Here is an 11,305-nt window from a genome sequence, read left to right on the forward strand (position 1 = left end):
TATTGATTCAGCAACTTTTGTAATGTCCTGTACAGCCGCAATATGACCTTCCAACCCCTATACTCCATGCTCTGACCAGTAAAGACAAGCAGACCAACTGCTGCCTTCACTATCCTATCTACTTGCTTACTCTACTGTCAAGGAACTATGAACCTGCACTCCAAGGACTCTTTATTTAGCAGCACTCCCCAGGAACTTGCTATTAACTGTATAAATCCTGCTAAAGTTTGCTTTTCCAAAATGCAGCAGCTCGCATTTTTCTAAACTGAACTCCTGAGTCTATTCACCCATCTGATCCAGATCCCCTTGTACTCTGAGGTAATCTTTTCACTGTCTACTACACCTCCCATTTTGGTGTCACCTGCAAACGTACTTACAATACCTTTTATGTTCACATCCAAATCATGGATATAAATGGCGAAAAGTAGTGGATCCAGCACCGATCCTTGTGACACTCCACTAGTCACAAGCCTCCAGCCTGAAAAGCACCCTCTGCCTTCTACCTTCGGGCCAGTTCTGTACTCCATGCGATCTAACCTTGCTGACCAGTCTCCCATGAGGAACCTTGTCAAACACGTTACTGAAGTCTATGTAGACCATATCCATGCTCTGACCTCAGCAATCCTCTTTGTTACTTCTTCAAAAAAACTGAGTCAAATTCATGAGATATGATTTCCCATGCACAAAGCTGTTATTAGTATCTAGGATTGAACTCTGTACATTGGGGTCTGCGTTGCCCAGTTATAGGTGTTAATATTCTGGATGAAGTTCAAGTACACCAGCATTTTGTCAGTGAGTCTGTATTGAGTCTTGTTAATGTCACCAATACAGGTGAGTTCCTTTTGAAAGGCAGTGCCTGTATCCCTTGCCCACCTGGAAATAATGTAAGTGTCCTTACCTCTGGACTAGGAGGATCAGGCTCAGAGTTGAGTAACAGGATCTTTGAAGAGGCTGATTAGTAAACCTGCCCAAGCCACCAGGCCATACTGTCTCCCAGCTGTCCCTGCCTGAGCCTCCAAACAGAACCTTCCTGTAGTTTCTGTCCTGTCAGACTCTCCCATTGCTTAGTTTGTCCAGTATCCCCTCCTGCTGCTGCACTGATCCTGTCCCTCACTGACCTGTCCATCCCTCAGTGTCCTCCGCATTCATTCATTGTTAACAATCCCATTGACCCAGTCCTCCAGCCCCGCCCCTTCCCGTCGATAGAGACGGCTCAGTGGTTAGCACTGCTGCCTCACAGCCCCAGGTACCCAGATTCGATTCCGGCCACGGCGACTGTCTGTGTGGAGTTTGCGCATTCTCACCGTGTCTGAGCGGGTTTCCTCCGGGTGCTCCGGTTTCCTCCCACAATCCAAAGATGCCCATGTCAGGTGAATTGGCCATTCTAAATTGCCCATAGTATTAGTTACATTAGTTAGGGAGAATGGGTCGGTCTGGACTTGTTTGGCCGAAGGACCTGTTTCCATACTGTAGGGATTCTGATATATTGGGCAGCAGCTGCTGTCAATCACCCGGACTCCTGTATGATCGGGAGCACGTGCTGTAGGAGGGGAGACCAATGCATGGGTGCAGTGCTGGCAACTGTGGGAGTATGCGCAGTATAGGTCAGTGCCTGGGAAGGAGGCTGTGGGTGTGAGGGATTAATCTATCATTAGCAGCTTTATCCCTCTGGGAGCAGGACCCAGAGGAATGGCCCTTTTCTTGCTACCCTGACATGTGATCAGACTATCAGTGGTGCAGCGTTTTGCAGAAAGTTATCAGAACTCTTTTGTGAAGATTCAGGGTTGTTATGGAAAGGGACAAGGATGGGTCTGCAATTAGAATTCTAATTTGGCTCATTTTAGTAAGATGGGTCTTGGCCAGAGTGTGCAGGAAACAGTGTATGCAGGATGGTCCTCATCAGGAGCTAGGAAACTGAATTCGAAGAGAGAGTGTGTGAGAACTGGGTGTGGAGGAAAGGAGTGGGGGATTGGTTTGGATTTCAGTTCACAGAAGAGAGAAATTGTGAGACTGAGGTTTAAAGCTTTGGGGGAACAAGGAAACGACAGTTTAATCTACAATTGTCTTATGAATGTCCATCCTGTATTAACAGTGGTAACTTGGGTGCTCTGTTGTAAGGTACTGAAAGGGTGGATTTGCGGATGAGAAATACAAATTGACCTTCATGTTCAGATGTGATAGTTACTTGATCCGTGCCGATCTGAATATCATTGGCCTTTTCATCTGGAAGGAAAGGTGTGCACTCTGTCCGTGGGCGAATATTCCAAATCTCAGTGTGACTGCAAAAGTACTGAGACACAGCCAAGTCCATGTCAGCGTGGTGACTGGGGAGAGAGATTTCATTTGTTTTTGAAAGTCTGGAAAATCATGGCACATTTCCCAGGAACAATTAAGCCACAACTTTGCTTTGTAGAAGGAGAAGTCTTTAATTAACCATACAACCAGAAAGACACAAGGATACCTGCACCATGGGAAGCACTATGAAAACGGGATTGTTGTAAAGGAGTTCATTCTCGATCATGGATTATAATCCATTGGCATTGTCACGTCGGTTCCAGCGCCGTGGGGAAATACTTGAAATATAATGAATGTAATGTTGGTTTCAGTTATTAAACTGTAAAAGGTGCAGAACAATTTACAAGGATGTTGCCAGGGCTCAGGGGTCTGAGTTATAGGGAGAGGTTGGACAAGTGAGGATTTATGTTTAGAGCAGAGGACACTGAGGGGGCTCTTTTCAAGAAGTGTATAAGACTATGAGAGGCATGGAAAAGGTGAATGCACTCAGTCTTTTTCCCAGGAACTCAAGGATTGGACGGATTGATTGGATCAGTTCAAGGTTAGAGGAGAAAGAATAAAAGGGAAGCTGAGGGGCAACTGTTTTACACAGAGGGTGGTATGTATATGAAATGAGCTGCCAGTGCAAGTGATTGAGGCAGGAACACTCACAACAGGTAAAAGACATTTGGACAAATACATGGATTGGAAAGGGTCAGAAGCAAATGGGCCAAGTGCAGGGAAATGGGGTTAGTGTGAATGAACATTCAGGTCGGCATGGGCCAGTTTGGACCAAAGGGCCTGTCTCTGCTGTAGGCTTCTATGACTCTAAGTGCATCTGCTATTTCTCCCATTAACTCTGTTGGTATCATGGGATGTATTCCATCAGGGCAATTTAGCTCCATTAGCTTGCCCAGCACTAACTCTTTCACGATAATGGTTATTATCTAGGTCCTCACCTTCCTCAGTCTCCTTATCAATTACTGGAATGTTCTTCGTATCCTCCACTGTGAAGACTGACTGCTGTGTACCCATATTCCTGAACCCTGCTGGATAGGAATAACTGGGCACAGAACTCTGAGAGGTCTTTTTTGAGTCTTTATTGATGAGACATGGCAGTTACCTGGATAGTGTACATGCAGAACACCTCCAGGCAGCATCAGGTAACTCCCCGCCTGTCCGATGTGCCGCTCCCATTCTTGTACCTTTGTGGTTTGGGACTTTGAATAGAGACTGTCTCTCAGTATTATCTCCATGGCAACGGCAGTTAGAAAGTCGAGTTCAGCTCAGCACTTTGTGGTTAAACCACACGCACTTCCCCCACGCTCCCGTGGCTCCCTCAAGTATCTGACAGGTGCGTCAGTTTCAGTGGGGTATCTATCAGGATTCTCATGTGGAGGAGCCAGTGTTGGGGTGCGGTGAACAAAATTATAAATCACACAACACCAGGTTATAGTCCAACAGGTTTATTTGGAAGAACAAGCTTTTGGGGTGTGCTGTGATTTGTAACTTGATCAGGATTATCTCTATGGTAACAGTTAAGTGCTTCAACAATTACAGAGACCATATGTTCCCCACACAATAGGTTCCCCTCTAGCAGTGTAAACTGCTATTCTGGCCCTGGGGATAGGTATTAATCACTTTTCTCCCCCAATCCCATCTAGCTTTCTGTTGATCTTTAAAGTTTTTCTAATCTCCTTGGTCTTTGGCATTGTATGCATTTTATTTCAGTTTGATAGACTCTCTTATTTCGTGGGTAAAAGCAATGACTGCAGATGCTGGAAACCAGATTCTGGATCAATGGTGCTGGAAGAGCACAGCAATTCAGGCAGCATCGAGGAACTTCAGCAAAATCGACGTTTCGGGCAAAAGCCCTTCATCAGGAATCATGAAGGGCTTTTGCCCGAAACGTCGATTTTGCTGAAGCTTCTCTTATTTCCTGAGCCACCCATGGCAGATTATTCCTTTTCCTACAGTCCTTCCTTTTCCCTGATATATTCTTTTGCTGAGCACTTCAAAAAATTGCTTTGATATTCCCGCACAGTCCGTCAACTTTCCCACCGGAAAGTCTTTGTTTCCAGTCTACATTAGCCAACTCCTGCCTCATCTTATTGTAGTCTCCTTTTGTTTAAGCACAGGATCTTGGGAGCGGATCTAATCTTCCAGCTTTCCATCTGTGTTCTAAGTTCAATCAGAATTATCAGAAGTCTTTTATCAGATTACGAGGGGAGGCGATGTTTCCTGTGTGTTTTGGTTTTAATTGTCAGTGACCTTAGCTTTGTAATAAAGTACAGGATATATATTCACAACAGCGTACTCTGGACGCTGCCAATGTACGACGCAATCTAAAACCATAAATCACTGTCTCCCCTCAGTTTAAAATTGCAAAATCATTATCTCCTACACATTTCCACACTATCTAAGCTTGGAATGCTAATCCACCTGACTATCTGTCATTTTCCGAAAATCTCCTTTGGTGAAGGTGGTGATTTTTGGATTCAGCTTTCCAGTTATTACCGTAAGAAGATAAGCACTGGGCACAGGAGAACCAGCCCCACCATTTAATACGGTGATGATTGAGCTCACATCGGTCTCAGCTGGATTTTCCCGCCTGCTCTCTCTCACCCTTCATCTCATTGCAAATTCAACATCTGTATCTCTTCATTAAATTGGCTCATTGTCCTGGCATCCACCGCATTTTGAATAGGGAATTCCACAGATTCGCAACACATCGAGACAAGTACATTCTTCCTCATGAAAATAGAATAGAGTCTCTATTGTGCAGGAACAGAGTCTCTATAGTGCAGAAACAGAGTATTCATCCATCGAGTCCACACCAACCCTATGATGAACATCCCATTCAGACCCACTCGTTCCCTGTAGCATTGCATTTCCCATGGCTAATTCTCTAACCGGCACGTGCATGGACACTGTCAGCGATTTAGCATGGGAAATCCACCTAACCTGCGCATCTTTGGACTGTGTGAGGAAACTGGAGAACTGCACGAAACCATGCAAACATGGGGAGAATGTGTAAACTCCACACAGTCGCCTAAGGTCCCTGACGCTGTGAGGCAGCAGTGCTAGCCACTGAGCCATCTCTTCTTAAATCCTACTGCGCCTTAATAACCTCCCTATCCCCCAATTGGCTGAATCTATGTTCCTTACGTCAGGAATCAGGTTGTCTAAGCAGATGTCTCAGTAAATCCCAGTGACAGCCCACATGTCCCGTATGTCTGAATGGGGATCCGATACACAACATCCTCCATCCCACACTTTTCATTCATGTTCCAGAGACAGGGCTCCAGTGCCTGCATGAGGACTGCAACTCCCAAATTCCGAGGCAGGGACCACACGTCTGTGGGGAAACCTGGCACTGCACAGGTACAGAATGTGGGTGAGTTTTGGAACATGTGCTTTGGGGTAACTATTGTAAAGTATTTCACACTGTGATTGGCTGGAGGAGGAACGTATTTGCTTGTAGTATTGATCTGTTGGAGGATCAAAGTGTCACCACACCTACATGGGACCAAATTACATTCCCAACTTATCATAACACTGGAGTCAACCAATGATAAACAAAGGATGTCACCCATTTTCCCAGACTGCAGGCTCCTGTTCTGTCCAGGATCTGCCACCTCCTTCTGTTTCCTTTTGATTCATTCTGCTGTTACATTATTGACTAGCAGCAACTGAGGGAAAGGAAGTGAACCCAGAAAGGGTGAAGAGTCTAACCAGGGACGGGAAGTGGTGGCATAGACCTGTTTATCAACAATTCCATGAGAATGGGGAGGGTGTACATTAGGGGGTAGTAGAGTCAGAATGGTGGGAGAGAGTAAGTGGGCTGGAGGCTTACAGCTTTGGGGGAAGAAAGGGGAAAAAGATATTCCAGAGAAACGAGAATTGTCTGTTCTGAATTTCTAATCTGTACATATTCCTTTATACAGGGTGTTAGATAGTGAAGATTTGTAGACTGAAATCTCAACATCATGTGCCGATCGTGATTAAGTTAACCAGAATTTGAAGAACCAAAGATGGAGAATCACTCGGCCAAAATCCTGCAACACTCTCCCTCCCAGCATTGTCGGTCTCTCTGTGCCAAATGGACTGTGAATGGTACAAGACAGCAGCTCACTACCATCTTCTGAAGGGTAACTAGAGATGGGGAATAAATGCTGGCTGAGCCAGTGATGCCCATATCCTGGAAATGGTTTCTATCTCTAGTTGCTGAAACCCAATTGATGTTACTGCAGGATGAAGAGGGACGCTGAGTGCATCCTCCAGGAGGCAGCACCATCACATTACCCCTGCCTACACCAACACAGTAACAAAACAACGCCACTGGAACAAAATGCAGTGAAGCCAAAGAAGGTCTTAGATATAGTTCTTTGAGGTAAATTCATGAAAGGGGATTGGAACACAACAGGATCAGGACATTGAGCTTCATGGCTAGCTGTTTCCCTTTGAATGGTGGAGCAGGATTGAAAGGCCGAATGGCCTACTGCTGCCATCTCCCAGGTAGGTAAATAGCTATGGAGCCCGGGTAGAAAGAAGTCGGCAGGGCAGGGATTCTCCAGGAGATTGCACCTCCACATCAGTTTTCAGTGAGGAATGGTTTGATGGATTTTATTTAACATTTGTCTTTAACACAAGGTTTATGAATTTGGTTTTAAAATATTGTAGCTATTTATTCCACAATAAATAAAACTAAAAGAAAAGAAATGAAACTATCTGAATATGACAGTTTTTAAAAATTTCAAACGCACTGTAAAACAAAATCCTGTCTATTCCCGGACACCATCACTTTCCAGTTACTTAAACTCCAGGGAAGTATTCCCTCCCTATCTGAACCTTTGGTTTGATTGAACTGCTTTTCAGTTCTCCTTCTGTGAGCTGTGAAGTGTTCTTTTTCCCCCCATTTCTCCTACCCAGAAGTGTTATCTCACACAGCTGGGCAACATTCCCACGTTCATCATTACACCATTTTGGGTTTTGTTAATATATAATTACCAGCAGTAATCCACCCGTGTAACCAATTGAATATTTACAAACAAAGCCCATTACGGGCAAAGCAAACCATTACAAATGACAGAGTGGGAATGGACCAAATCAAAGTAGGGTTAGGGGTGAGGGGGCAGCAATGGAGATAAAGCACTGTATCCCCTGCGATGCCCACCTCTACCTAAAGGCATCGGGAGCATTGATACATACCACATGCTCCTTCTCCAAGGACACCCTGCTTTATCCTTAATCATAGAATAGCCTTTATCCTCAATCATAGAATAGAATCCCAACAGTGTGGCATGAGAGAATTGGCCCATCAAACCCCACCAACCATCTAAAGAGCATCCCACCTGGAGCACTCCATCCTTGTAACACTGCATTTCCCATGGCTGATTTACCGAGTCTGCACAATTCTGGACACTGTGGACAATTTCGCACAACTGATCCACCTAACCCACAAATCTTTGAATTGTGGGAGGAAACCAGAGCACCTGGAGGGGGCCCACACAATCATAGGGGAATGTGCAAACACCACACAGGCTGTTGACCAAGGCTGGACTCCAACCTTGTACCTGGTGCTGTGAAGCAGCAGTGCTATAATCCCAATTTAAATCAAAACAGATGATCCCTGCTCAATATCACATTGCTGTTTGTGGAGACTTATTGCCCAGAGAGATATCCTGAGATTCAGAAAGAGACAATATAAATTCAGTCAACTCCAGCCGAGTTAATGTGATGAACAACAAAATCAATACTCCAACAGTGTCATCAGACCTCGTACCTACTCTATCATTTACGATTTTTAACCCATGGGATGTTTGTTACCAGCTTCGATGACAGCCATAATGCTCTGACCACTTTGACGGAGCCAGTGTAAGTCAGTTCTAATAGTTAGCAATAGATTGTATCTTAACAGGATCCCCCACAACAGGAAGTGCTCTGACACTCAATGCCCGTACGTCAAGGTCATTTTCCTAAAACCACTTCCGTCTGCCAATACCATTGAAGGTATTTTATACTGTAACCTTTCATTCTCAATTGCCACTTCCAGTCCATGAAGCAGCCAGTAACCTGCACCAGTGAATTGAATTCTAACGGCAGCATTGCCCTGGCAGGAGAGATTGAGGAGCTTGAAGCTGTCTTCTCTGGAGTTTCTAAAATTAAACCCTTCAAAGGATCAAAAATCTTCAAGAGCTCGAGAGGATAGATACAGGAAGGATGTGCTCCTAGGCTGGTGTGCCTGGAATAAAATAAGCACTAACTACGGTATCTTCACCCAGCATCCCCTTTAGCTGCATAAATGTTTAAGATTTATTTGCTGCTCTAATTACACTCCCAGTGTTAACTGCTGTAAAGTTGATGACTATGCAAATGTATAAAATATAATTTAATCCATCCCAAAACCTCTCTGTACCTGTGTCTCACTTGTGTTCACCGAGACACTCATACAATCTGACCTCTTTACAAACCCTGCCCTGATATTTCCTTAGATGGCTCAGAATGAAATATTCACTGAATTGTTACTGCGCAAAAGGAGGCTGATTGGCTCATCATCTCTCCAAAGGATCACCTCACTGTATGCCATTCTTCTCCCTTTACCCCATAAACCTTCCTATTCATTCTCTTCCAATAACACCAGCCAGTTCACAAGTAACCACAGCGATTGGATTTGTTTTGTTTGTTCATGGGATCACGGCATCACTGACTGGGGCAACATTTGTCATCCATTCTAACTGCCCAAGAGATGGTTATCAATCATATTATTCAATGTCTGGATTCACATGTCGGCTGGATCAGGTCAGAACTAACAGTTTCGGAGACCCAATGACATGAAGAGTTGATTTCTGGCCTATTATCTTATTTCTGAAATGATCATGAATAATTTTTGCAGTTGAATTAAAAGTGGAAGACCAAAATGTGTTTTATTCTGATTGAGCACGTCCTCCTATTTTCTCAGTTGTTATTGACAGTCTCATTCCCCTCGCACCAGAACCTGTTCCAGAGAGTGTTACAGAAAAGACAGAATGGTCAGCTGCAGGTGGTCACCTGACCGGTCACAGGATCCAAAGGTTCACTCTCGACAAATGCTGCCAGATCTGCTGATTTTTTTCCAGCAATGTCTATTTTTGTTCCTGATTTCCCAGCATTTGCAGATGTTTCGTTTTTGAATATTGATCTTGTCTGTTGCAGAGGAGTTTATTGATGAGTTTGGAGAGTTTTGAACATTGCAACTTAGGCCATAAATCAGCCATGATCTATTGAATGGCAGAGCAGGATTGAAAGGCTGAATGGCTTCCTCCTGTTCCAATGAAAGTTATCGATCTGCAGCTTGTGGTAACATTTCCCCTCAATGGTCACTTCACTTCCATGTCTAACACACTGTTACTGACTGAACAAACCTCCTGTGTTTGAACTAAACCTGCACATGTTCAGTGGTTCCCTCTACTGCCACCCGGATTTCACTCTCATCATGGAATGCTGTCTCATGTTACTGCAGGAATGCCCACAAGGACTAATCCTGCAGTCTGTATCCCCTGGGATCCAAAAATCCCGTTTATTTCCTTCTTCCTACTTCATTCTGACATTGAACTCTCGGTTTCAATCCATTCTCCTGACATGCTCTTCAACATGCCCATGTGGGTGGGCTAGAGGCAGCTGGCACCTGAGATTGTGGGGGGGGAGGCAAATTCAATCAGGGATTTGGGAAAACACTCAGACAATAACATATCCATCTGATTGTTGACTCAGACAGATAAGCAGAAAGAAAGATGCACATTTAGATAGCACCTTTGATGACCTGGGGCAATGAAATATGCTTCCAACCCAATGATTTCAACCTCAAATCTCTGAAAACACAGACACAAAGCTTCTTACTTGTACCAGGTTGTCTCTCAGCCTCCTCCTTTCTTAAGAAAAGAGTTTTAAGCTGTTAAGCCTTTCCTGATGAGTATAACTTTTGTGTTTCTGTCAGATTTGTGATGGAACCTTTATTTTCCTGTTGTGAGTGATGCTAGTAGCAGAAACAGTTCCTGATTTTGACGGGTTTCGGTTGGAGTATTTACAGATTCATTCCCACCCTTACATACAGTGTGAAATTGATGTAAAACAGAAGGAAAGGATTGAGTGAGCACCCACAGAAACACAAAAGGCAGCATGTGTATCTGAGCTGAATGAACCTGGACTTAGGAAAATGTGACAACAATCACAACTAGTTAGAATCACAGCATCCTTTAGGCGCACAAAGAGACTATTCGGTCCATCGAGTCTGCAATGACCTGCTGTCCCACCCTACCTCCATAACCCCACATTTAGCATGGCTAACGCAACCCACCTAACCTATACACTACAGGCCATGTTAGCACGGCCAATCCATCAAACCTGCACATCTGTGGGAGGGTCATATATTATGTCTAAGTGCTCAGGATTGTGGATGAAGGCTCACAAATACTTGACTCTGACGCAAATCCTCTTTTTTTTTCAAAATAAAATCTGGGGGAAACTGCAGCCAGAAAGATTTCCGATTATCTCATAAGGAAGAGAATTCAAAACTCGTGCCACTGACCCAGGGGGCGCAGTGAAGTCACAGAGGTCTGGGAACCATCAGAAATATCACAAGTTGTGAGAAAGGTGGGGGTGAGACAAGGACAAAAAGACAGTCTGTCACATGGGGGAAGGCAGGAGAGATTTAAATTCCAGAAATGGTAGTCCTTCAAGGCCATGGGGAATGGAGTTAGGACTGGGAAAGAAACCAGGAAACAAGGTGAGCAGCTGTCAAAGAAATACATTGGAAAAAACAGATTATAACAACATAGAGGGCAGAATACGCAGTCTGAAATTGTTGCTCTCATTGGTGAGTACAGAACGCTGTAAAGCCTGGGTCATTATATTACAGCCAACACATGCAGGATAGGCCAAGTGGCCTCGATCTGTGCTGTAACTTTCTGATAAATGTATTCTGACATTTGAAATTCAGGTCGGAAGATGTTCATAAATTCTCAAATTGGACTTGAGTTTAATATTCTGGAGA

General features: G+C 44.3%; 1 long non-coding RNA gene across 1 annotated transcript in view; it reads left to right on the top strand.

Moving 5' to 3' along the window:
• LOC148147151 (uncharacterized) overlaps positions 1-8,226 on the top strand; it is a 34,421-nt gene extending 26,195 nt beyond the window's left edge. The window contains exon 5 of the long non-coding RNA XR_015760067.1: positions 6,222-8,226. This is a non-coding gene — a long non-coding RNA (uncharacterized LOC148147151). The remainder of the gene's footprint in view (positions 1-6,221) is intronic.
• Positions 8,227-11,305: the final 3,079 nt, after the last annotated feature.

This window comes from Chiloscyllium plagiosum, unplaced genomic scaffold (genome assembly GCF_037043375.1).
Source record: "Chiloscyllium plagiosum isolate Xiang-an unplaced genomic scaffold, Cpla_swu_hap1 HiC_scaffold_18, whole genome shotgun sequence".
Classification (NCBI taxonomy): domain Eukaryota; kingdom Metazoa; phylum Chordata; class Chondrichthyes; order Orectolobiformes; family Hemiscylliidae; genus Chiloscyllium; species Chiloscyllium plagiosum.